Source organism: Pteropus alecto, unplaced genomic scaffold (genome assembly GCF_000325575.1).
Source record: "Pteropus alecto unplaced genomic scaffold, ASM32557v1 scaffold251, whole genome shotgun sequence".
In the NCBI taxonomy this organism is placed as follows: domain Eukaryota; kingdom Metazoa; phylum Chordata; class Mammalia; order Chiroptera; family Pteropodidae; genus Pteropus; species Pteropus alecto.
The window spans coordinates 3,438,715-3,466,557 of record NW_006431048.1 but is presented as its reverse complement, the minus strand read 5'-3'; the positions used below and the strand labels follow the sequence as shown (position 1 = coordinate 3,466,557).

General features: G+C 38.4%; 1 protein-coding gene across 4 annotated transcripts in view; it reads left to right on the top strand.

The window, feature by feature from the left end:
- MYLK (myosin light chain kinase) overlaps window positions 1-27,843 on the top strand; it is a 236,631-nt gene that overhangs the window by 29,474 nt on the left and 179,314 nt on the right. The window contains exons 2-3 of one of the 4 annotated variants that reach the window (XM_025052108.1): window positions 13,868-13,953; window positions 14,891-14,981. The exons of 2 other annotated variants lie outside the window; for them this stretch is intronic. The gene's annotated coding sequence lies outside the window, so the exon portion shown is untranslated. Of the gene's footprint in view, window positions 1-13,867; window positions 13,988-14,890; window positions 14,982-27,843 lie in introns of all 4 variants that reach the window. One more of the 4 variants, XM_025052111.1, reaches the window with a different exon arrangement.

Below are 27,843 nucleotides of genomic sequence, written 5' to 3'. Positions count from 1 at the left end.
GGCTCGCGCCTGCGAGTCTTCCCGGGGATGCCTCCCTAAAACCAAGGTCCTCACTTTGTTTAGTTGGTGTGGAAGAGGCTCATGTGACTGAAGAAAACTCCTCAGGACTTAATTGAGGTGATGTGGATAAAAGTAAACTGTAAATCACTATGTAAATGTGGTTGGCTGAACAGAGTGTAAACCTGGGAGGTTTGTGGGGGCAAAGAGGAAAAGTGTCTCTTAAGAGAAATCGCCCAGGAGAATATGAGATTAGTTGAGGTTCAGTGAATTCCTTTGTTGGTAACTCAAGAAGCATATTCGAAGGGATAAGCCCCCTCACTTAGAGCAGAGCATCCCAGACTTGTCACCATAGTAACAATGCTCAAACAGAGGCTTAAAAACCAGAAAACACCGGGTCAGAGGGACTCCTTTGGAGCCATGATTCTCCAGTAGAGGACTCAGTTATTATGTGCTATGGAGCAGAGGGGGCAGGGAGTTTGAATAGTTTCCCTCCCTTCCTGTCTCTTGCTGTGGGGCTTTTGTTTTGGATTTTCTCTCTGGATTGATGTAGCTTTTGGAAAGAGGTGCCTCCCTGCAGAAGGAACTAGTCTTCATTAAAATCTGTGTCAAAGTTGGAGGCACTAACAATGAACTATCCAAAAAGGAAATTAAAATAATCTCACTTACAATAGATTCAAACAGAATAAAATACTTAGGAATAAATTTAACCAAAGACATGAAAGGCCCATACACTGAAATCTGTAAGACTTTGATGAATGGAATTAAAGAGGACACAAATAAATGGAAAGATATCTAATGTTCATGGATTAGAAAAATTAATATTGTTTAAATGTTCATAGTACCCAAAGTGATCTATAGATTCAATGCAATTTCTACCTAAGTTCCAATGGCATTGTTCATAGAAATAGAAAAACAATTTAAAAACTTTTATGGAACCACAAAAGATCCCAAATAGCCAAAGCATTCATGAGAAAGAAGATCAAAGCTGGAAGCATCACACTTCCTGATTTCAAACTATATTACAAAGCTTTAGCAATCAAAACAGTACTGGCATAAAAACCGATAGATAAAGAGAAAAGAATAGAGAGCCCAGAAATATACCTACACATATACAGTCAACTAATCTTTGCTCAGGGACCAGAATACACAATGGAGAAAAGAGAGTCTCTTCAATAAATGGTGTTGGGAAAACTGGATATCTACCTGCAGAAGAATGAAACTGGACCCTTATCTTACCCCATACAGAAAAATCAAATAAAAATGAATTAAAGACTTAAACATAAGACCCCAAACTAAAACTACTAGAAGAAAACATAGGACAAAAATCTCCTTGACGTTGGTCTTGGCAATGGTTTTTTGGATATGATGCCAAAAACTCAGGCAACAAAAGCAAAAATAAACAAGTGAAATTACATCAAACTAAAAAAAAAAAGCTTTTGCACAGCAGAGGAAACGATCAACAAAATGAAAAGGCAGCCTATGGAATGGGAGAAAATATTTCCAAACCAGATATTTAATAAGGGATTAACATCTAAAATATATAAGGAACTCATACAACATAAAAGCAAAAAACAAAACTCCAAAATAATCTGATAGAAATATGAGCAAAGACCTGAGTAAACATTTTTATGAAGGTGACATCCAAATACCCAATGGGTATATGAAAAGGTGTTCATTTTAACTAATCATCAGGGAAACGCAAATCAAAATATCACCTAACATTGGTAGGAATAGCTATTATCAAAAGATCAGAGATAATCAATGCTGGTGAGGGTATGGAGCAAAGGGAACCCCTGTGCACTGTTGGTAAGGATGTAAGTTGGTGCAGCCATTATGGAAAACAGTATAGAGGCTCCTCAAAAAAATTAAAAATAGAACTACCATATGGTCCAGCAATCTCACATCTGGGTATATATCCAAAGGAAATGGAATCAGTATCTGGAAGAGATGTCTGCATTCCCATGTTCACTGCAGCATTATTCATAACAGCAAAGATGTGGAAACAACCGAAGTGTTGGTTGATGGATGAATGGATAAAGCAAAGGCAATACACACACATACACATGGCACACACACACACACACAGTGGAATGTTATCCAGCTATTTAAAAGGAGGGAATCCTGCCATTTGTGACAACATGGATGACCCTAGATGAAATAAGCCAGACAAAGAAACATAAACTGTACAATCTTGCTTATATGTGGAATCTAAAAAAGCTAAAGTCATAGAATGAAACAGTAGAAGGGTGGTTGCCAGGGGCTGAAGGTGGGGGGTGGGAGGTGGGAAAATGCAAAGATGTTGGTCAAAGGATACCAACGTTTAATTATAAGATGAATAAGTTCTGGAGACCTAATGTACATACAGTCTGATGACTAAAATTTAATAACACTTTACACTTGAAATTTGCTAAGAGTAGATCTTATGTGTTCTCACCACACATGCACAAAAGTAAGTAACTATGTGAGATGACATATGTGTTGATGAATTTGATTGTGGTAATCCTTTCACAATGTGTGCATATATCAAATCATTACATTGTACACCGTAAAAAATAAAAGAAGCTTGGAGTCATCTCTCTTTTCCAGGCCCTCTTCTTTCTTATGTATACTGTTCACCTGCCATTCTGGAACTTCACAGAGTTCTTTGTAAAGCCAGTCATACTTGCTTCTATGCCTGTTAGAACATGGATCTATTTGTAGTAAGCCATGCATATTCTCCTCCTTGTCCTGCCCCTTAGCTCAGAAGGACCAGCTTTTCCTTCCTACCTTACAGGGGAAAGATAACAGAGCCTTACAACCAGACTAACCTGTGGAATGTGGTCACTTGGCTTGTCTGGCCTCTTTAAGCTGCACCTGAATTTTCAAGGCCTAATTAAGAGAGAGGATTGTTTCTCATGATTGTTTCTCATGATCTTCATGTCTTCCTGTTCCTTTGACATCTACCTGGTCTGCAACTCTGCTCTGACAGTTTGGTTTCTAGACTTGGGCCTGCTTTGACCCTTGGGCTTGCTTTGACACTGAAAGTTGACCTGTTGGATCACCAATGGAGGGATGGTGAGGAGTGTCTGAGTTCTGTCACTCATCCTGGTCTCAGATCCTTCCCTGATGAGCCATGTTCTTCTCCCACCACAGTACCCCAAGACCATGCTCTAAACACCACTGAGCCCTCTGTCTTCAGTATCAGAGTTTGTAGGTTTTACGCTGCCAGAACCAACATGGTGTCTGGCCCAGCAGCATATTGGGAGCCAGCCAAATCTGTGTTAGGCTACGTCCTGTCTTAAGGCACTAGTGGTCTAGTGATAGAGGTGACACTAGAATGTCAGCTCTTAAAAGGAAGGATGTTTGTCTGCTTTGTTCATTGATGTATCCCCTGTGCTTAGAACAGTGATTGGTATTTAAGTGTTTAATAAAAATGTATTAAATTAATGAATAGACACAACCTCCATATATAATGTCTAAGGAGATGAGCACAAAAATGAATAGGGGAGTTTCAGAGGAATGAGGTATTGACAGAGGAAAACAAAAGACAAATTGATCTTTTTTATTAATGTCGACTATATGATTCTTTGGAATTTTTCGAGACTTGCATTATGGTCTCTTGCAGGTTAAATTCTGAAAATATTTCCTGTGTGCTTGAAAAACAAATTCATATTTTGTAATTATCTGATATAAGGCCCTGTATGTGTCTATTAGATCAAGTTTTGTTGCCCATGATAAACTTGGGTGCTTTCACACAAATTATTGTGGGATTGAATTAAATTGAGCAGAATTAGCCTGATTCTGAGCTGTTGTATTTGGATTGCTGTTACTGGACACTTGTTCCTAAAACTAATGCTGAGTATATTCTCTATGCCTTTATCTCATTTCTGTTAGCATTTTGTAGTGATTGTCTTTCCTGATTAATTATATTAAAATCTGTTTTGTCTGATATTATTTTTGCTGCTCCAATTCTCCAATGGTTAGTTTTTGCCTGACATATTTTTCATATTTTCCCATTTGTTTCTTTCGACCTCTTTGTGTGCTTTAGGTTCATCTTGTGAAAAGCATATAAGTGTCATATGTATATATTTCAACACTTCTCTCAATAATTGATAAAACAGGTATACAGAAAATAAGTAAAGATATAGAAGAGTTGAACACAACTCTCAACCAGCTTGACTAACTTAACACTACACCCAACAAGGCAGAATACTCAGAATTGTTTTCAAGTGTGCATGAAACATTCACCAGGATAGACCATATTCTGGGCCACCAAACAAATCTGAATCAGTGTGTGTGTGTGTGTATGTGTGTCTCCCTGTCTGTGGCTCTCTCTCAAATATCACGTGTATATGTATATATGTGTGTATATGTATATATATATATGTATATATGTATATACACACACACATATACATATATATATAATTTGGTTCATTTATATTTATTGTGATTTCCTATGCAATTGGAATTATTTGGAGTTGGAGTGATATGAATGTACAGGAATGGAAGAATTGTTGATAGCCATCATGGAAGACAATCTACCACAACAGTGTACCAAAAGATAACTAATCAATGTCAGTTCTCCTTTCCAACCCCTTCCTACAGTCTCCGCCTAGTGCATATTTAGATAATTTAAGTTGATTTTTGTCTGATTAGCTCTTTGAGTATAAATGCTGTGTCCTCCTGATGACATTCTTAACACCACCCCCCAACCTCCAGCATTTTGACCATGCATGTGATACTTAAAGGAACTAATTGCAGGGAGTTAAAGAGAGAGGGTGTGGAAAGGAAATTGGCAAGAGGTGTTGATGACTCATTGAAAACATTAGAGTGGAAAGGAAGGCTAGATATAGGGTGGTAGTTGGAAAGAGCAGTATGTCTAATTGTGGGTCTTTTTCAAGAGGGAGTGTCTGGAGGCAGAGAAAAAGAAACTGACAGAAAGGGAATGGTTGAAGATATTAATAGGGCAAGGACTAATCTATCACTTACCTGCCTCTTTAGTATGGTAGCAGGGAGAGAGAAATATACAGAAAGAAATGTTTGTACTATAGCAATACATATTTCTACTAAATTACCAGTATAAGCTATATAAAAATAGGCAATATGATTTTTAAAATCTATGAGTCTCATACTCCCTTATTTGGCTCTTAATAAACATTAGTTAAGCCAACTGGATTTTCTTTTTCTATTCTTTCTTACCACTAGAAAGAACTTTCAGTGTCATTGAGTTCATGTTCTTTACAGCATCACTAACAAATAGCTGTCTAGGACATTTTGGACACTTGTGGTTTTAAGAAACTTACCACCTCAAATGGGAAACAGCTGCTTTTGCCTAGAGGTCTGATAATAACGAGACTCTTCTTTTATTGAATAGAAATCTGCCTAAACGTAACCAGCTCTCTCTGGAACAAGTATATCATGAATGTAATTCCATTATATGTTTGAAGACTCTGTCATCTACCTGTCCCCTCATACTCCATCTTCTAACATCACCTGAGACATTTCTCATGAGAGGACTTCTGGATTCCTCAGGAAGCTTTTACCTTTTTTTTTTTTTTTTGGCAAGGTATTCTAGTGCTTTGTGTTCTGACTAAAGCAGTTGCTCAGAACCATAAATGAAAATTGAATTTTGTCAAATGCTTTTTTTGTTACTGCATCTAACAAAATGATTATATAGTTTTTCTTTTTTAGTCAGTCGATATGATGAATTACACTGAATTTTAAATGTTGAACCAGCCCTAAATTTCAAGTATAAACCCCACATGGTAATGATGTATTTTATATATATATTTGATTTACTAATATTTTGTTAAGGATTTTTGTGTTTATGATCATGAGAAATATTGGTCTGTGGTTTTCTTGTAATGGCAAAGCCTTTAATTATCATATCCAGTAAAATTTTATTAATTCAGGTTATCTATTTCTTTTTGATTTAGTTTTGGTAGTTTGTGCCTTTTAAGGAATTTATCTAGTTCATCTAAGTTGTCAGATTTATGAGAATAAAAGAGTTCCAATCAAGATGGCGAAGCAAGTAAACACTATGCTTCCCTCCTCCCATGACCACATTAAAATCACAACTAAATTATAGAATAATCAACCTGGAGAACTATCTGAAGACTAGCTGAGCGAAAGTCCTATAACTAAGGATATAAAGAAGCAGCCAGGTGGAGACTGGTAGGAGGGGCAGGGACACGAAATGAGTTGGCTCCAAACTCATGTATGGTACTTGAGAATTAAGAAGGATATTTCAGCTGCAGCGATCCCCCCTAAAGAGCGAGGGTCCCAGCCCCTCACCAGGCTTACCCTAGCCTGGAGCACCAGTGCTGAAAAGTAGAGCCCCAACAACATCCAGCTGTGAAAATCAGTGGGGATTTCATCTGTACAGGTGAAGCAGAGGATCAAATCAGTGATTTAGAAGACAAGGTATTAAAAAACACCCAATAAGAATAGCAAAAAGGAAAAAGAATTTTTTAAAAAAGGATAGTTTAAGGGACCTCTGGGGCAATATCAAGCGTGACTTTTGCCTCATAGGAGTACCAGAAGTAGAAGAGAGAGCAAGGGATTGAGAACCTAGTTGAAGAAATAATGACTGAAAATTTCCCTAATCTAGTGACAGAAATAGACATACAAGTCCAGGAAGTGCAGAGTCTCAAAAAGATGAACCCGAAGAGGCCCACACCTAGGCACAACATAATTAAAATGTCAAAGGTTAAAAACAAACAGAATCTTAAAAGCAGCAAATGAAAAGCAGTTAGTTACCTACAAGGGAGGTCCAATAAGACTGTCAGCTGATTTCTCAACAGAAACTTTGCAGCCAGAAGGGACAGACATGAAATATTTAAAGTGATGAAAAGCAAAGACCTATAACCAAGACTACTCTACTCAGAAAGGCTATCATTTAGAATCAGATAAAGAGCTTCCCAGACAAGATATAGATAAAGGATACTAAACCAGTATCACAAGAAATGTTAAAGGGACTTTAAGAAGAAGGAGGAGGAGGAAGAACATAAATATGAATAATAAAATGGCAATAATTATGTACCTATCAATAATCACTTTAAATGTAAATGGATTAAATGTTCCAATCAAAAGACATACATAGCTGAATGGATAAAAAAACAAGACCCATATATATGCTACCTACAAGAGACCCACTTCAGATTGAAAGACATACACAGACTAAAAGTAAAATGATAGAAAATGATATTTCATACAAATGAAAACAACAAAAAAGCTAGAGTAGAAAAACTTGTATCAGACAAAATAGACTTTAAAACAGAGGCTATAATAGACAAAGAAAGACATTCCATAATGATAAAGGGATCAATTCAACAAGAGGATATAACTTTTGTAAACATTTATGTACCAAACAGGAGCACCTAAATATGTAAAGCAAATTTTGATGGACATAAAGGGAGAGATTGCCAGTAATACAGTCATAGTAGGGGCTTTAACACCCCATTGACACCAACAGACAGAACTTCCAGACAGAAATCAACAAGGAAATAGCAGCCTTAAATGACATACTAGACCAGAGGGATTTAACTGATATTTTTAAAGCATTTCAACCAAAGGCAGCAGAATATACATTCCTTTCAAGTGCACATGGAACATTTTCCAAGATAGGCCACATGTTAGGCCACAAAACAAGTCTCAATAAATCTCAGAAGACTGAAATCATATCAAGAGTCTTCTTCAGCCACAATTGTATGAAACTAGAAATCAATTACAAAGAAAAAAAAAAACTGGAAAAGACACAAACACATGGAGGCTAAATAATATGCTACTAAACAATGAATGGGTTAAAAATGAGATCAAGGGAGAAATCAAAAGACAACTTGAGACAAATGAAAATGAAAACACAATTACCCCAAATCTATGGGGCGCAGAGAAAGTAATCCAAAGAACGAAATTCATAGCGATACAGGCCTACCTCAAGAAACAAGAAAAATCTCAAACAATCTAACCTTACACCTAAAGGAACTAGAAAAAGAACAGCAATCAAAGCCCAAAGTGGGTAGAAGGAAGGAAATAATAAAGATCCAAGTGGAAATAAACAAAATAGAGTCTAAAAAAAAAAAAATACAAAAGATTAGTGAAACCAAGAGCTGGTTCTTTGAAAAGATAAAATTGATAAACGTTTAATCTCATCAAGACTCATCAAGAAAAAAGAAGACCCAAATAAAATCAGAAATGAAAGAGGAGAAATGACAACTGACACCAAAGAAATACAAAAGATTATAAGAAAACACTACGAACTGTAATATGCCAACAAATTGGATAATCTGGAAGAAGTGGATAAATTCCCAGAAACATACAATCTTCCAAAGCTGAATCAAGAAGAAACAGAAAACCTGAACAGACCAATTACTACTAACAAAAAGGAATAAGTAATCAAAAAACTCCCAACAAACAAAAGTGCTGGACCGGATAACTTCACAGGTGAATTTTACCGAACTTTCAAAGAATTAACACCTATTCATTTTGAACTATTCCAAAAATTCAAGAAGAAAGAAGGCTCTGAAGCTCATTTATGAGACCAGCGGTATTCTGATTCCAAAACCAGACAAATATATTACAAAAAAAAGAAAACTATAGGCCAATATCCCTTGATGAACATAGATGCAAAAATCTTCAACAAAATATTAGCAAGCCAAATTTAGCAATACATTAAAAAGATCAGACACCATGATCAAGTTGGATTTATTCTTGAGATGCAAGATTGGTTCAATATCCACAAATCAATTAGTGTGATAATGCCACATAAGCAAAATGAAGGCTAAAAATCATAGTAAGTACAGGAAAAGCATTTGACAAAATCCAGCATCTATTTATGATTAAAAAAATACTCTCAGCAAAATGGGAATAGAGGGAACATACCTCATCATAATAAAGGCCATATATGACAAACCCATAGCTAGTAGTGTATTCATTGAGATCAGAAATAAGACAAGAATTTTCACTTTCACCACTTTTATTCAGCATAGTATTGGAAGTCCTAGCTACAGCAATCAGACGAGAAAAAGAAATAAAAGGTATCCAAATAGGAAAGGAAGAAGTAAAACTGTCATTATTTTCAGATGACATGATACTATATAGAGAGAACACTAAAAATTCTATGAAAAACTATTAGAACTGATAAATAAATTCAGTAAAGTAGCAGGATATAAAATTAGTAGTCAGAAATTGGTTGCATTTTTATACAATAACTAACTATAAGAAAAAAATTAAGAAAACAATCCCATTTACAATTTCATAAAAAAAAAAATAACTAGGAATAAAATTAACCAAGGAAGTTAAAGACCTGTACTTGGAAAATTATAAAACATTGAAGAAAGAAATCGAAGAAGATACAAATAAATGGAAACATACCATGCTCATGGATAGGAAGAATTAACGTCATTAAAATGTTCATACTACTCAAAGCAATCTATAGATTCAGTACAATCCCTATCAAAATACAGATGACATTTTTTACAGAACTAGAACAAATTATTCTAAAATTTATGTAGAACCATAAAAGATCCCAAAATAGCCACAGCAAATCTTGAGAAAGAAGAGCAAAGTTGGAAATATTATGCTACCTGATATCAAATATACTACGAAGCTATAGTAATCAAAATGATATGGTACCAGCATAAAAACAGACACATAGACCAGTGGAAAAAAATAGAGAGCCCAGAAATAAATGCATACCTATATAGTCAGTTAATCTATGATAGAGGAAGCAAGAATATAGAATTGGGTAAGGACAATGTCTTTAAAAAGTGGTGTTGGGAAAACATATATGCAAAAAAAGATTAAACCAGACCACTTTCTTATATATCATAGTCAAATATACACTCAAAATGAACTAAAGACTTAAATGTAAGACCCCAAACTATAAAACTCCCAGAAGAAAACATAAGCAGTAAACTCTCTGACATTGCTGTTAATAATATTTTTTTCTGATGTATCTTCTTGGGCAAGAGAAACAAGCAAGCAAACAAACAAATGGGATGACATCAAACTAAAATGTTTTTATTTCTATCACTCTTTTTAAAATTTATTATGGTGACATTGATTATCAAAATCCAATAAGTTTCAAGTGTACAACTTAACAATGAGTCATACACACACACACACACACACACACACACACACACATATGTGTATATATATGTTTACCGCCCATAGTTAGAAATATCTTATGCTTACTGCCAGCACAATTTTTTAACAAACTAAATGCTCCAATGATATAAGTAAAAATAAATCAAATCTTATTCTGTAATTAAACAAAAATTAATCAAGAAAAAATAAAAATAATATGTTTTTGCAAGCAAAGGAAACCAACAAAATGAAAAGTCAACCTAGCGAATGGGAGAAGATATTCACCAATGATATATCCGATAAGAGGTTAATATCTAAATAAAGAATTCATACAACTACACACACACACACACACACACAAATCTGATTAAAAAATGAACAGAAGACATGAATAGATATTTCTCCAAGGAGGCCTATGGATGGCCAATAGACATGAAAAGATGTTCCGTGTCACTAATCATCAGAGAAATGCAAATTAAAACCACAAGGAGATATCACCTCATACCTGTCAGAATGGCCATTATCAATAAATCAACAAACAAGTGTTGGCGAGAATGTGGTGTAAAGGGAACCCTCATGCACTGTTGATGGGATTACAGATTGGTGCAGCCACTATGGAAAACAGTTTGGAGGTCCCTCAAAGAAAGACAAATAGAAGTACCTTATAACCCAGGAATTCCACTTCTGGGTATTTATCCAAAGAAATCCAAAACACTAATTTGAAAAAAATATATGTACCCCTATGTTCATTGCAGCATTCTTTACAATAGCCAAGATATGGAAGCACCCTAAGTGTCCATCAACAGATGATTGGATAAAGACGAGGTGGTACATTTATACAATGGAATATTATTTGACCATAAAAGAGAATGAAATCTTAACCATCTGTGATAACATGTATGGACCTAGAGGGTATTGTGCTAAGTGAATAAGTCAGAGAAAGACAAAGACCATATGATCTCACTTATATATGGAATCTAAAGAACAAAATAAATGAACAAACATAACGGAAACAGACTCATAGATGGAACAAACTAATGGTTACTAGCTGGCAGAGAGTTGGGGGGCTGGGTGAAAAAAGTGAAGGGATAAGAAGTACAAATTGGTAGTTACAAAATAGTCACAGAATATAAAGGACAGCATAGGAAATACAGTCAATAATATTATAACTATATAGTGCCAGGTGAGTACTAGACTTATCAGGAGAATCACTTCCTAAATTATGTCTAACCATTATGCTGTACACCTGAAACTAATATAAAATAATATTGAATGTCAGCTGTAATTGAAAAAAAATTATGGGCCTAGAATCATTAATAATATTTACTTATCTTTTTAATGTCGGTGGGACATTAGTAATATCTCCTCTTTCATTCCTGACAATTTTAATTTGCATCTTTTTTTCCCCCCTGATCAGCCTGGGAATAGGCTCATCAATTTTATTGATCTCTTCAAAGAACAAACTTTGTTTTTTCCTCTTTAAATTTCATTGATTTCTGCTTTTATCTTTGTTATTTCCTTCTGATTGATTTAGATTTAATTTGTTCTTTTTGTAATTTTCTAAAGTATAAGGTTAAACCATTCATTTGAGGCTTTTCTTCTTTTTCTAATATTAGCATTTAATGCTATAAATTTCCTCCTAACCTTTAGCTGCTTTAGCTGCATCTCCCCAAATTTAACACATAATGTTTTCATATCATTCAATTTGAAATGTATTTTAATATTCTTGTGACTTCCTCTTTGATGAATGAGTTATTTAAAAGTGTACTGTTTAGCCTCTAAATATTTGAGGAATTTTTCAGATATCTTCCTGTTATGAACTTCTATTTTAATTTTATTATGGTCCTAGAACATCTCTATATGATTTTATTTTTTAATTGATTCAAATGTGTTTGGCAGCCCAGAATATGGTTTATCTTGGCGAATGTTTTATTTGCACTTGAAAAGAATGTGTATTCTGTCTTGTTTGGTGTAGTGTCAATTCAGTTGAGTTGGTTGATAGTGATGTTCAGCTCTTCTATACCCTTACTTATTTTCTGTATTCTTGTTTTATCGATTAACATAAGGGGAGTGAATTTACCTAGTTATCCTTTCAGTTCTAAGAGTTTTTGAATAATGTATTTTGGGACTTTGTTGTTAGGTACATACACATTTAAGAGTGTTATACTTAGTGACCTTTTCATCATTATGAAATTACATTCTTTATCTCTGTTAATATGATACCTAATTCTGAAATTTACTTTGTCTGCTGTTAATATAGCCATTTAATTTTTCTTTTTATTAGTGCTTGCATTTATATCTTTTTTATCCTACAATTTTTAATCTATCTTTGTTTTTATATTTAAAGTGGAATTTTTGTAGACAACATATAATTAGGTCTTGCTTTTTATCCATTCTTGACAATCTTTAACTGGTATGTTTGACCATTTACATTTAATGTAATTATCAATATGGTCAGAATAAAATCTGCCATCTAGATTTTTTTTCATCTCTTTTTTGTTCTTTTTATCTTCTTTTTCTGCCTGCCTCTATATCGAGAGTCTTTATTATTTTATTATTATGTGGTTTATTATTTATATATGTTTTTAAAAATTATAGTGTTTGTTCTAGGGCTTACAACATGCATCTTTAAGCAGTCTACCTTCAAATAATAATGTGACATTTCACGTATAGCATAAAAACCTTAGAACATTATACGCTAATTTCTTCCCTCCCAATTTTTATACTGTTGTTGTCGTCATATATTTATTTATATATATCCTACAAACCCACAATACATTGCTACTATTTTTACTTTAAACAGTCAATTATCTTTTAGAGCAATTAAGAAAAAATTTTAATGTCTTTTATATTTACTTCATTTTAACCATTTTAGAGATTTTAGTTTATTTATATCCAAGTTCTGTCTGGTATATTCCTTTTTCCTGAATAACTAATTTGAACAGTTCTTATAGTCCAAGTCTACTGGTATTGAATTCGCACAGGTTTCATTTATTTTAAAAAGTTCTTATTTCTCTTTTGTTTTCAAGAGATATTTTCATGAGTGTGGAATTCTGGGTTGATGTTTTTTTTAAAGACATTTTCAAGATATTGTTTTGTTGTTTTCTGGTTTGCATCATTTCAAATGAGAAATGTGCTTGTACTGATCTTTCTTCCTCTGTAACATGTTTCTCTCTGTCTCTGACTGCCTTTAAGATTTTCAGCAGTTTGAATATGATATGTCTAGGTGTGTTTGCTTGTTTTGTTCTTTTTGGAATTCTCTGGACTTCTTAGACCCATGATTTGATGTATTTCATAAGTTTTAGAAAACTCTTGGATATTATTTCTTCTTCCTTAATCTCTGTTTCTTCTCTTTCTAGGATTCCAATTACACATATGCTAGACCATTTGATAGTTTCCATAGCTCTTAGATGCTTTATTCTTCTCACTCCCCACAATTTTTCTTTGTGTTTTGGTTTGGACCAATTTTGTTGACTTGTCTTTAAGATCACTGATATTGTTTCTTCAGTTGTGTTGAGTCTGCTGACTAGTCTATTGAAGTATCCTTCACTCACAGAAACAGAAAGTAGATTGGTGGTTGCCTAGAGCTGGAAGACTTGGGAATTATGGGCAGTAACTGTGAATGGGCACAGGATTTCTTTTGGGATAATGAAAATGTTCTAAAATGCACTGAGGTGATGTCTGCACAACTCTGTGGCTATACTAAAAAAATTGTACATGTTAAATGGGCGAATTATATGGTATGTGAATTATATCTCAATAAAGCTGTTATTAAAAAGAAACCTTCACACTTTAGGTTCAAAGGCTACATTGATGAAAACCTGGCAGGAATCAAAGAAGGACAAGACATCTTACTGATAGTGCTGAAGGACACAACAAAAAGTAATTCTGAAGGAAATGCTACTATAACAAACTGGTAGAGGATAACATTATATATATTCTTGTATTCTGTGTTATATATGTGAGTGTTGAAAACTGACTTGTATTAAATGTTCCTAGCTAGTTCCTGTCTTTATCTTTTCATATATTTTGTTAACTTTTATAAATCGAATGCAATTTAGCATCCTCAGTCTTAAAGATAAAAACTTTCAAAGTCCTCGTTTGTTTGAATTCTCTCCAGTGTTCAAGCTCCCCTCTGCTGTGTATCTTGCTTAAGATACCTGACCCACTGGGTGCTGGTGTTATCTGGTAATGTTAGTGTTGGATTTTAATGACTTGAGAGTTTCTTTCTGTGATAAGACAACATTCATGTCAGGCCTGTGGAGAGTTATCCAAACCAAGAATTTTAGGACCATTTCCCTACTGGGGTGGGGGTGGTCACTAAGAAATCCACAAGAATCATATAATGGCCAAGCAGATGCTCCTTCCTTGCAGGGAAGATGTGCATAACTCTGAGGTGTTGAATGTTCCCAGACGTCCTCTAGGGGATTCTTGATGTTTCCGAAGTGGAAAAATCCTTGAAATACATAAAGTGAAAAAGCAAGATATGGAACAGTTTATATAATATGTTATCATTTGTATTTAAGTTAAAGTGGGGATAAAAACGTGTTTATAACATATCCCTAGAAGACACTGGTAACATAGCTGACTCTGAGGAAGGGAAGTTGGAGCTGGGTACCTAGGAACAAGGGCAGATGAAAGACCTTTTACTGCATACCCCTTTGTATCATTTGAATTTTGAACCATGTATATGTGTTGGCTATTCAAAGAGAAATACAAATTAAATTTAAAACAAACGCTTTCTAGGATGATTAATCAAACTTGAGACTTAGATTGGCCTCTGATAATTTATTCTTCTTTCTCATTTCTCCTTACTTAGGTCTTCCCTCTTGAAGCTCTCCACCTCTGATCATTTGCCAGCAACATCTCCCTACTTCTCAGAGTCTGGAGAAGGTCTAACAAGTTCTCAGGTGCTGCTAGTTGGGAACCACTGCTTTAGACTAAAATAGTTTCTCCTGTGATATGTTGATATGCAGTTTTGGTATCCCAGCTGTGTCCTCATTTACATATATGAAGAAATAAGAAATAGGAGAGGTCAGTTCTTTCCAGGGATATACTTACAGCTCACCATTGTCCAGCTCTCGGTCTAGCCAAGAGTACCCGTCAGGCCCCAACCTCTTCATAAGATAATATACATGTCACTACCAACATGACTTACACATTAGAAGCCTGGCATTCCCCCTTCATCTGTATTTCCCAGAGCAGACATTCTTGTGATCACTGCTGTCAACTCTCTGTGAAGACTTAATTGGTATTTAAGATCAGGCATTAGAAGAGTCATGCTAATTACTGATTCCTCTTCCAGTGTTTCTCAACAGGGGCACTATTAGCATTTTAAACGAGACAGTTTTTTATAGTGAACATTCTGTTTAATGTAGGATATTAAGCATCTTTGCCCACTTCTTCTGTCCTCATTCATTATGATAATCAGTAATCTCACTGCACCTTCCAGTACTGCCCCTCCTCCCACCTTTCTGTCCCCCGTCTTCTCCACAGAGTGAGTGGTGAGGGCAGCACAGCTTTCCACTGAGGACCACTGTGTCTTGTGTTTAGCAGCCAGACTCCTGCCCAAGCCACATTGCTTTAGCTCCCTGCAAAAATCCTGAGTCATGTTTTTAATATTTTCCTTGCTTTTATTAAATGTTGACATTGAAAGACGACCGAATTGTGAACATTTCTTTGTGAAAACCCTATGGGCGGAATTGTCCATCGTGATGTTCAGTCCTCTCTGTAGGAATTAGCACTGGAGGGTTCTATTTCTGATGAAGTGGTTTTACATCCTTGACTGGCAAGGAGAATTATGTGACCCACCCTGTTTGTTTTTTTGCCATGAATGTTAGGGAACTTTGGGATAGATGTGATGCTCGATAGGGTTGCAAAGTTAAGGGGTGCAAAGTTAGCTTACATTTTGCAAGTGTGTGATCAGTTTTTATACAGTTTAAATTATTAAATAATCAACAGCTTACTTTTACATTTCCTTGTGAGTAACTTCAAGTCTTCATAGTAGAAGTCCTTGGTACAGGTTGAGTTATGAAAGGATTATAGGCAGGAGTGGCCTAATCAGCCAGGCAAAAGAACAAACATAATGGAGTGGTCAGGGCCTTGTGTGGGCACAGGACAGGTTGTGGGCCTAAAGCACAAGAGGAACAGCAGGCAAGGAGGCTCCTCTTGCTGGCAGCAAGTGGAAGGGTAACTGGTAAGGATGAGGTGCCAGGTGTGCTTAAGCTGGAGGTAGAGTCAAGATGAAGGAACTCAGAGCCAAAGGTATGCCTGAGCCCTCACCAAGGGTAAAGAATCCTTGAAGAGGGTGGCAGCAGATGGGCCGAGCTTGGTAGGTCAGGAGAAGTTCTGTTGGGACTGACTGACTTAGCCCACAAAAGACACAGGAACTGTTACTTATAGAAATTCCATCTTGCTTTAGCTCCCATTGGTTGTGTGGCCAGATTCCCAGAAACAGCTGGGAGCAGACGATCTGGCATTTTGGGATCAGCTTTCTGCTGAAGCTCCAGGTGGAAAAGAACATCTAGCTGTGGACTGTACTAGGGTGGGGATTCCACCCCATCCCACCCCGCCTCTGAGGGCCCAGTCACTCCCATTTCCTCGTCAAAGTATGCATCAAGGTGTGGGGGAACCATCACCCTAGACCGAGGGGCTCCACCCTCAAGTCTCCTGTTTGATTTAAGAGATGTATAAGGACCTTTTGTTCTGAATGTCTTTCTGCTGAAATTCCATCATACGAGTTGATTTCCTTTGTATTAATTTGTAAACTAACCTTTAGTTTACAAATTAATAGTTCTCCTGGAAGCGTAGCACATAGAGAGCTCAGAGACAGGTCATTTGTACCTTTGAGAGAATGGGTTTACTATTTACCATAAGCATTTGTTCCCTGCTGAAGAAGTATGTGAAATCTGCTGCTGGAGGGAAACAAGTTTCTGAAGGGAGAAGGGGTGAACTGCAGGAGCCGGGGCCAGGCTGAGGAGTGGGCCCTGTGGGCTGCCTGAGAGGGGTTCTGGGGGGCAGGGGATGTGGGCTGGGCTCTAGGGCAGTGGGGCGGGGAGGTGTTGGTCACTCACTTCTGAGGACAGTTCTATCCCAAGTGTGGGCATTTTCTTCCTGTCAGCTCCTCCTTCCCATGGCTCTGTCACTAAAGCAGGGCCCCTGATTGCCCAGGAGCCAGCTCTCTCCAGGGGCCCCAATAGCCACCTACCTGCTCTACAACCTTCCTCTCTCACCCGTGTCAGGGCCTCTCAGCTCCACCTTTCTTGATTCTCCCATATCTGTCTTCTGTGAAAGAAGAAACACCTCATTCTTTTTCTCCTTGTAATTATTGTCCTAAACTCTAAACCTATAACCCCTTAAACACGGCAATAAAAGCAACTCTTGGCTCTAGGACATTTCCATGTTTTCACGCAGCCTCTCTGAGTGATGTGCTCCTCCCAGCTGCTCCCACCCGCTTTTGCATGTCTGTCCCTGACTTGGCTTTCCTTTCCTCCTTCCCACCAGGCACCAGCCAGGTGGTTCCCAAATTGGCTGCCTCTGCTGCAGTTCAGAACAACTTCAGTAGCTACCTGGCTGAGGGCTCCCCGGGCCCACAGGGAGGCAGACTTCTTTCCTTGTCCTCCCAGCCCAGTTGCCACAACAAACAGAGGAGGAGACGGTGAATGAGCAGTTTAAACTATGCTGTCGACCATTCCTCCTCAGTCTGCCCTGAGGAGGCTGCAGGGAAGGGAGCTGTGTGTCTTCCTGGGCTCCGGGAGAGACTGGTGCCCCCAAGGTGAGATGATACCTGGCCAGGTGCCCAGGCAGGTGGGGTTGAAGTCAGCATGCTTTAGCATTATCTGTTGACTTTGGTTTAGCTGGTCAGAATTCTAGAACTGGTGTTGGCGGGAACTGTCATTGGAGCTAGACAGGAAACCAGGGTGATTAAGTGCCTACTGGATGCCCTGGCCTGTGCTAGAAACTGTTCATGCTGTCAAACTTTGGTACCCTATCCCTCCAAAGTGGCCAAAAACGTCCTCCTGCTGTTCTAGGAGGCTGCTCTGAAGAATTCTATTTTGTTTTTATTTCCCCTTTGACTTTGTGGTTCCTTAATAAGCAAACATTGTCGGGGTTGGTGCACAGGTGGAATTCTGTGCTAATTGTGGAACCAAGTGATTACAGGTCTTGACCAAGAGCTCCCATGGTCCCTTCTTCACAAACGTGGTCATCTTCACTCTGTTCATTGAAAGCAACGTTGAGTGAGTCTGTTTAACAGAGATGATACCTTCTGTGGGCAGCTATACAATAATATTTTCAATAATATTTCAAAACTGTGAGTGATCTTTTGGGATTTCATATGTGTAATTTAGGGGCAGGGGTCCATTACTTTCCGCAGCTTTAGCTAGTGAGGAAGATGGTTATCCTCTGCCACCCTCGGCCGTCTTCCTAGGGTTTTACAATTAACAGCACTTCAGGGGTCCTCGGCCAGTGTCATCTTGGAGGTAATCTGTTCACTCTCATGGCAAAGGAGACTGACAGGGTCACAGCCAGTTCCAGTTAAACAAAGAAAATGAGGAAGAGGAGGGGAAAGAGGAATTAGTGAAAGGAAGCATGGCCTGTGATTTTATAACACTGATTATTTCCTCCATGGTTCTAAAGCTTCTTTGAACTATGGCCCCAATCTTTTCACTTCAGTGAGAAAATAGCTTTTAGACTACTTTGAAAGACAAAACTAAATATGTAGGTTCTGCTATTCGTTAAGAAAATCAATCCTGTAACTTTAAAGGAATTTTTTAAAAGAGACTATGAGGTTGAACTCTAAAGTGGCTGATAAAGGGAAAAAGCAGTGTTCTATTACTGTCTGAAAAAAATGTAAAACCTGTGGCTGGGATGGGAGGCACTATTTTGGGATTCAAGTTGGGCTAGATCAAAGCGAACACTATATATATATGAACACGGTTCCCTTGAAAGGCAAAACCTTAAGGCACTTTGACATTTTGAAGCACCAGAGGCAGAACTAAGGATGGAAACATTAATGCAGGTCTCTTTGATTTAAAGGCAGGTTTGCCTTGGCTAAAATCAGGATGAAGGCAGAACCTCTGGTGCTGAGGAGTAGGCAATGCAAGAAGCTCTTTCTGTGTGGTTACCAACTTTATGCTTATGACAGAAATTTGCAATGAGGAAAAGAAGACAGTCAAATTTCCGTTGTAAACCTAGAGCAGATGGGACTGCAGAAATCATCCAGTACTCTTTTCCCTTCTTGATGAGTAAACAGGGCCTCTTGAGCAAAGCAATAGCAACACATCTGTCAGTGAAGAAGTGGTTTAAAACTCAGTGCCCTTCTCTAGAGTCCCTTAAAGTCTGAGCTGATGGGCTACTCACAGATGATGCATGAACTTTTAGCACGATACACTTCTTTTTTTCATTGATTTTTTAAAAATGTATTTATTTTAGTTTCAAGTATACAGTATATTGGTTAGACATCTATATAGTTCATAAAACGATCCCCCCAATTGCTCCCTCCCCAACCCTCCACCTTGCCAACATATTAATGCTAACTGCATTCCCTATGCTGTACTCCCCATCCCCGTGACCATCCATCAGCTACTAATTTGTACTTCTTTAACCCTTCACCCCATTCTCCCAGTCCCCCAACCCTCCTCCCCTCTGTCTGTCACCAAATTGTCCACTATATTTGTGAGTCTGTTTTTGATTAGTTTGTTCTTTTTATTCCTTAGATTCTGCATATAAGTGAAATCATATAGTGTTTATCTGTCTCTGACTTAAATACCTTCTAGGTCCATCAAAGCAATATCTTTTTCTATCGCCTTCCTTTTAGGCTCTGTGTGTCTCTTAATCTGAAGTGAGTCTCTTACAGGCAACAAGCACGGGTCTTGTTTTCCTGTCCATTCATCCACTCTATCTTTTGGTTGGAGCACTTAATTCTTTTCCATTTGAGGTACTTATTGATAGGAATGTAGACGTTACCATTCTTTATTCCTATTTTTGATACATGTTTTTTCTTCTTAAAGAAGTTCCTCCAGCATTTCCTGTAATACTGGCTTGGTGGTAATAAATTCCTTTAGCTTATTTTTGTCTGGGAAACTTTATCTGTCCTTCAACTCTAAATGATAGCTTTGCTGAATAAAGTATTCTTCGTTGTAGATCCTGGGTCTTCATCACGTCAAATATTTTGTGCCAAGCCCTTCTGTCCTGCATAGTTTCTTTTGAGCAATCAGCTGCTGGTCTCATGGGTGTTCGCTTATAAGTAATTATTTCTTTTTCCCTTGCTTTTAATTTTCTTTCTTTGTATTTAACCTTTGGCATTTTAATTATGATATGTCTTGGTGTGGTCCTCTTTGGGTTCCTGTCTTTTGGGATTCTCTGAGCGTCCTGGGGTTTTATGTCTATTTCCTTCACCAGGTTAGAGAAGTTTTCCATCATTATTTTTTCAAACAGCTGTTCAGCATCTTGTTTTCCTTCAGGTACACCGATCAGATGGACATTTTGACCTTTAATAGTGTCTCATATGCTCTTTAAATTATTTTTATAGTCTTGGCATCTTTTTTCTTGCCATTCTGATTGAGTGTCCTTGGCTTTCCCATCCTCTAGATGGGTCATTTGATCCTTTTCTTCATTCAGTTTGTTTATTCCTTTGTTTACTCCATTTAATATACTTCTTATCTCAGATAATGTGTTCTTCATTTCAGACTGGTTCCCTTTTATAATTTCCATTTCCATTTTTATGTTTTTTTATCTCTTTGTTGAAGTTCTTGCTGAATTAATCTACACTTACCAAAAGTTCATTGAGCATCTTTATAACTAGTGTTTTGAACTCTGTATCTATTAGATTACTAAACTCCATAATATCTGGATCTCTGTTCTTTTCTCTCATGTGGTTACTGCTCTTTGTCTTCCCATTTTGGCTGCTTTTCTGTGTCTTTTTCTATGTACTAAGCAAAGCTCCTAAGTCTCCTGGTCTCATTAGTGTGAATTTGTGAAATAGGTGTCCAGTGGCACAGTCCTGAGAGGGGTTCAGCTGCAGGCCAGGTTTAGCCTAAGCCTCTGCTCTTCCGGGGCCACCTGTTAAGATTCAGCAAACAATCCACAGATGCTATTCTTATAGTTGCCTCAAAAGGCCACACCAGAAACTGAGGCCAGCTGCCACCAGTGTGAGTCTAGGCACGCTCAGCAAGGAGCACCTGACTTGCTGAAGATATACCTGGATGTGGCTTGGATGGGGCCGCGAGTTGGGGGAGGCAGGGTTTTGGGGAATCCTCTGGGCAGAGCAACATCTGTTATCCAGTTTGATGACATCTTGGCTATCGTGGCGCTGTGTCTGCGCACTGGGAGGGGTGAGGGCTCAACAGGAAACAATAGATACCACCCGCACTTCTGTACAGAGCAAGTCTCACCTCGGCCCTCACTCCAATAATGTCTCCCTGTAAGTTCCTGGTGCCCCCTGCACACAGCTGAATTGGCCCTAGTGCTCAAAGTAAGCAAGTCCGTCACTGTGAAAATTCACTAACAGATGCAGCCCCTTTAAGAGGCGTCTGCTGCTGCCACAGCCTCCATCTCACTCAGCCACTGGAGACGGGGCAGCCTCGCATCCTCGCCCGGTCCTACCTTCTGCCGTTGCATGGTGATTTCTTGGATTTTTCCCTAATTGTATGGCTTGTTCATCTAGATCCCAGGCGATTTTTCCTTTCTGCTTGCCCCTTGTTTCCGTCACAACTTTGATTTGATTGCCAGAGGGATGAAAAGAACCTCTGTCATCTACACCATTTTTTTCCCCTCCAAGACACACTTCTTGATAGACTTCTCAACAAAGCAAGTAATCTTTAGTCCCATCCACACACTTTCTTCAGATATGCTGCTGGAAAATCCCTTATTTGAATTCCATGTCCTAATGATGTTCATTCTGCTTTTGATAAAATTTTGAACAATAAATGGTGATACTATATCACATCAAATTATATATACTTAGGCTTTATTGTGATTCTTCTTTTCTAGTGAAAGCACATATTTTAGAAAGCTTTATGTTGCATGATATGTAACTCGTAATTAAGTCTGAGGTTTAGTCATACAGTAGTTCCCCCTTATCCACGGTTTTGCTTTCTGTGGTTTCAGTTACTCATGGTCAACTGCAGTCTGAAAATATTAAATGGAAAATTCTAGAAATAAACAATTTATAAGCTTTAAATTGCACACCATTCTGAATAGCATGATGAAATCTCATGCCGTCCTGCTCCATCCTGCCGGGGATATGAATCATCCCTTTGTCTAACATGTCCACATTGTATATGCTTCCCCACCTGGTAGTCAATGAGTAGCCATCTCAGTTATCAGATCAACAATTGCTGTATTGCAGTGCTTTTGTTCAAGTAACCCTTATTTTACGTAATAATGACCTCAAAGTATAAGTTTAGTGATCCTGGCAATTCAGATATGCCAAGGAGAAGCTGTAAAGTGCTTCCTTTACATGACAGGGATAAAACATTGTATATATAGGGTTTAGTACTATCAGTGGTTTCAAGCATCCGCTGGGGGTCTTGGAATGTATCCCCCATGGATAAGAGGACACTACCGTATTTGTTTAAAAGTTAGGAATCAGGGCCTTGATCAGTATTGTAACCATCCCTAACATTATCGTTTCTATGAGAAATTCAGTCCTCTTTCCCCAAAAAAGAATGTAATCCATGTCAATGTGGCTAACATTGATCTGATTATGTATCAGACGTGACATTCATTTATTCACCATATATTCCTTGAGTGATGCATGAGGCAAATCCCTTGCTCTCGTGTAATTTTCTTATAGTGAGAGAGGAAGACAGTGATGCCTGGCATTGATTTTAATGTGCAGAAAAATAGAACTGGGAAGATTGGGGCTGGGAAGATTGAGGTAGAGAATTATTTAATATAGGCTCATCAAGTAGTCAAGGCGGGCCTCTTTGTGGAGGTGAGATGTGGGCAGAGAACAGAATGAAGTGAAGGAGTGAGTCTTGAGAAGATCTGGAGGAAGAACTCTATTCAAGGCAGAAAAACTGGCCACTGCAAAGGCTCTGAAGCAGGAGTAAACATGGTGTGATTGGAGGAACAGCGAGCACTAAAGTGGAAGGTGAGGAACAGCATGATAGAAAGCGAGTTTGGAGCACTAGGCAGGGCTGGGTGAGGTAGGGCCTTATAGGCCATAGTAAGGAGTTTGGATTTTATTCCATGTATAATGTGCATTCATTGGAGGGTTGAATTGGGATGTGTCATGATCTGACTGCTGTGTGGAGAACTGACAAGAATGGAAACAGGAAGGCAGTTAGGAAGAAAAAGAGGAGAGTACGGTATCCCAGAAACCAAGGGAAAAACATCTTTCCAGAAGGAGGGGGTGATTAACTGTGCCAGTGAAGCTGAGAGTATTTATATACATTATCAAGCTGGAAATAGTGTCATCTTGATGATTTCCTGGTCTCTTATGTGCTCTTGGGCCTTGTCTTTCCCTGTTAGACCAGAACTTACTGAAGCCATGGATTATTTCAGCATTCTTCTGCTTGTACTTGGAGCCACTCAAAGCTGTGTTTTAACCACCTATTGGCAAAGCTCTGCTGTATGGAGGTTGAGGCCTTAGGGAACACTTTCTTGTAGGGACTCTGTTTGGAGTTGTCCATCACTGGGGCCATGGGGATACAGTTAATGAGGAAAGGGCAAGACCAGTCCTCCTCTAGGCAAAGAGGATAGTGAAATCCTAACTCTGAGTAGAAAGAGTTGGATGGCAGAGGAGAAGACAGATGGGAGGAGCAGGAAGGAAGCACAGAAGTTTCTCTTTGTTATTTGTTCCCAATTTAGGGAACTATTAACCCCTTAAATGTATTCTTACAGCACCAACCTGAGGAAGGAAGCCACCGAAGAGTCAGTATGAGCTCTTTGAATGGTCTTTGATCGATGTCACATTTAGATTTTCTACTTTCCATCTCTGCAAAGTATATATGGCCCCTGATGTGGCTGAAGACAGATAGTGGAGCCCCTCATGGCTTCCCTCGTAGGTACCTAACTCAGGACCACTAGTTCAGGTCTTGGCCAAAAGCAAAGTCCAAATGGGACCCATGTCTGGGGAGGAATTCTATAGGCAGTGCTTCAGGACAGTCATAGTCTCTTTGGGGTTGGGGTGAGGACTCAGGCTTGAAGGTCTGGCCATCTCTGACTGGGGGGACTGTCTGTAGTGGAACAGCCATGAAAATTCCTAAGGGCTGGGCACACTGAGAGTTAATCTGCATGGGGAGAGAGATGAGTTTTTTGGCAGTTGGGAGTCTGAGATAGGGTTTGGATTCTGCCCCGTCTCTTACACAGATTTGGTGAAACCAGAGGACCCATACGATTATAGGAAAGCAAAGGAATAGTCTCTGGTTGGGGCACCGTGAGAACTTTGAAGAGATGGAAAAAGTCATCTTTAGGAGGCAGGATCAGAAATTGAGAGCCCTTACAGCACAAAGGAGACACTGAGTGTGGCATGTGGGTGATTCCTGGTCCTACAGAGTTGAAGCTGGTGATAAGCCTGCAAGCCAAGTGTTCATCACCTGGAGTTATTCTGGGAACCCAATTACTAAACTTTTCCGTGATCCCCGATCATGAGGCCTGATAAAGCCTAAGCTTACTGCTAAAACTATGTTAAGATAAAAGCTGTTTTTATTCATTTGATATCCATTAAGCCATCACAGATTAATTATTTTTCAAAAGAAAGAAAACTGTGCCATAGTTCTGCAAGTAACTTATGACCAGATGTTGAGGTCTTGGGATAGCCTGTCGTGCTTAAAAATATTGTAAGAAATTTTCAGACAGTAAAATCTAAAAATAAACCCCCCCAAATTAAAAAGATGAATAAGAGAAAAGCATTGTAGTTGAAGAGATTTATTGGCTTATTTATTTTTATTTATTTTTGAAAAGAATCATAAGTTATGACTTAATACCAGATGCTGAGATCTAGATATACAGTTTTATAGTGGAGAGGATTAATTATAAAATGCAAGAAAGTATCCAAGGAAGAAAACTATGAGAATCACTGGTAGTTTAGCTGAATAGTCAGTGGGTATCTACAAGTTAGAGTTTATCATACACATGAATCTTTGATCTGAAAATGAATGATGGCGGTAGTGGCAGTGACAGGGGACAGTGGTAAAGATCATGTCCCACTAACCCATGGTGTCTAAGGAAGATTTTGAACCACTGACAGCTTTTATATCCACCAGCTTACCACTAAGCTGCCTGGGATACGTTGAAATTGTATTGGGTGAGTTGAAATCATATTTCATAACATTATCCCTGACTGTGTTTCTTTCTTTCTTAGTGCCTGAGGTGAGTCTAGAGCACATCCATGACAGTGTTTGTACTCTCTGCCGCCATTCACACAGCTACCTTCTCAGATCTTGGCTTGCTCTGGTTTACAGCTTTAGTGGTTCTAGGCCAGATTGCCCAGAAGGACACGGATGTTTCTAACTATACCAGCTGGAGTCCTGACGACCTTTAGCCATGTCATATCCATCAAGTCATGTATCTCTATCTTTTTGGGGGTTGGAAGTGGTTAGTATGAGAGGCCTGCTCAATGCTCTCAGTGAAGGGTGAAGAGAGATAGTGAAGAGCATCCTAGGATGATGATAGAAATTATAGTTCTCTTACCCACAAATCAAATGAAGGTAGAAGCTTGTCATGAGTTTTATACAATACAAACCCAGTGCCTGATACTATGAGTGAGAATCTAGATTGAGACAGAGGGTCTACCTGGACTGGTGGCAGAAATGAGTAGAATGGGAGGAAAGACTATGGTCTGTGCATCTCAGAAAAGAGAACTTGAAAGAGGGACCTTCAAGTTCAAAAGGTGTCTTCCCCCCAAAAAAAAGCTTTAGAAGGACCTTAAATGAATGGGATCGTCTATTAAAATCAAAAAGGTGAACATCAACATGAATAAATAAGGAAATAAATAAGGAGAAATCCTTCACTTAGAATTTTTTTAAAAATCAGCTAAATATGAATAGAATGTGATGAAGATTGATGATCGTTTAAGAGAAGGACTGTGTGTGTTTTGCTACCATCTCTTCTCTAGTTTGTTATTAATAACTGTGGAAGTTCTGAGATTTTACCTACTTACAAGCTAATGAGTTAACCTGCTACAGTTTCATGAATGCTGGCAGAAGGTAAGACTCATGGGTTAGGGACAAAGGACTTTTTGATTCACAACAACAGTGACCAGGGGATCAGCATTTTCTCTCATTGGTTCTATGAGCTCCAGTCCCCATAGGATGATGCAGAAAGCCACATGGCATCTGCACACACAATAAAGAGAAATCCTGAGCTTAGGGAACTCAAATGTTTTATAATGGACAGTAAACATGCCTGTGCTTTACTCCAAAGGGAGATAATATTTCTCTCTTCTAAGGTTGTTTATGATACAAATATTCTTGAAAAGATAATCTGGAACAAAGGCAGTCAGTGCTTCTACTTGCAAGATGTGCAGAACTATGGGAGACCCATGAAGAATGGCTCTCAACTGTGGCACCAATACAAAGCTAAAGGAAACTAATGTTTATTGCCTCCTTGTTGTGCACCAACCACTCACCAGGAGACTTCTTGGTTCCTTACCTCATCAAAGCTCAGAGGTGGTATTATTGTTTTATCAGTAAAGAATGTGGTGAGTAATGAAACTGTAATATGCAGTTGCAAGATTTGTGTAGGTATTGCATACTTCTTATATGCTAAACATTGTGCTAAAAAAAAAAAAAAAAAGCTAAAACTTAATTAGATGCTTATCAGATCCCAGGCACAGTTCTAAGAGATTGCCATGAATTGATGTATGTAATTCTCATGACTAAGATTATCAAGTGCTCATTAGGAAACAGCACAGTGAGTAATGGGATTGGGATCCAAACCTGTGCATTTAACCACTGTGCTCCTGTGTTCTTTTTTTCAGTCCTCAGAATCACACCAAGGGGGACATGGTGAAACCAGTGTATGCCCAGAAGATGTGGAAGGGTTTGGAAAAAATGCCAAGTAGGAATAGTTGAAAGGGCCAAGTATGTTTAGTTTGCAGAAGGATAAAAGATAAATGATGACTGTCTTCAAATATTTGTAGGCATGTTTTACGGAGTAGAGTTTGTTATATGTGACCCCCATTAGGGAGAAGCATATCATGGCTCAAAACATGGTGGAATGGGCTACTTGTGAGGATGGGAGCTTCCTTTTGCAAGATTTTCTGGATGATTACATTTTGGGATGCCCTGGCTGTGATCTGTTAAGGGCCCCACAGTAGCCCCTCTGTTTCCATTCTCTACAGAAGCTGTATGATGGAGGAGGATAGATAGCCCTATTGAGGTACTCTAGACCTTTCCTAAGAGAGCAGAGCCTGCTAATCACACTGACTTCCCCCGCCATCCTTTCCTGTCCCCTCTCTGAGAAATCTCTACTGTCAGATGTGCCCAGAGAAGGTTCCTGCATGAGTGAGGGGAATGTCCTAACTCTGCGACATTGGCCCACCCTGCAGGGGCTGAAGGAATTCAGCTTAGCTGCATCCCCATTCCTGCAGCTGTGGCACTTGTAGGCCTACTCTGTCTCATCGAGAGTCCCACCAGGATCTTGGTTAAATCCTGCCTCTAATCCTGATGGATTTGGTCTTATCCCTGCTGCCAGCCTATAATCACCAGTTCATGGCTTGCCTAGCCCTGGCAGTTGTCCACACACACACACCAGGCCCTCTATTGCCCCGTTTTGGACAGAACGAGATTCCTGTATTGGATAGGAGGTTGAATTAGTAGATCT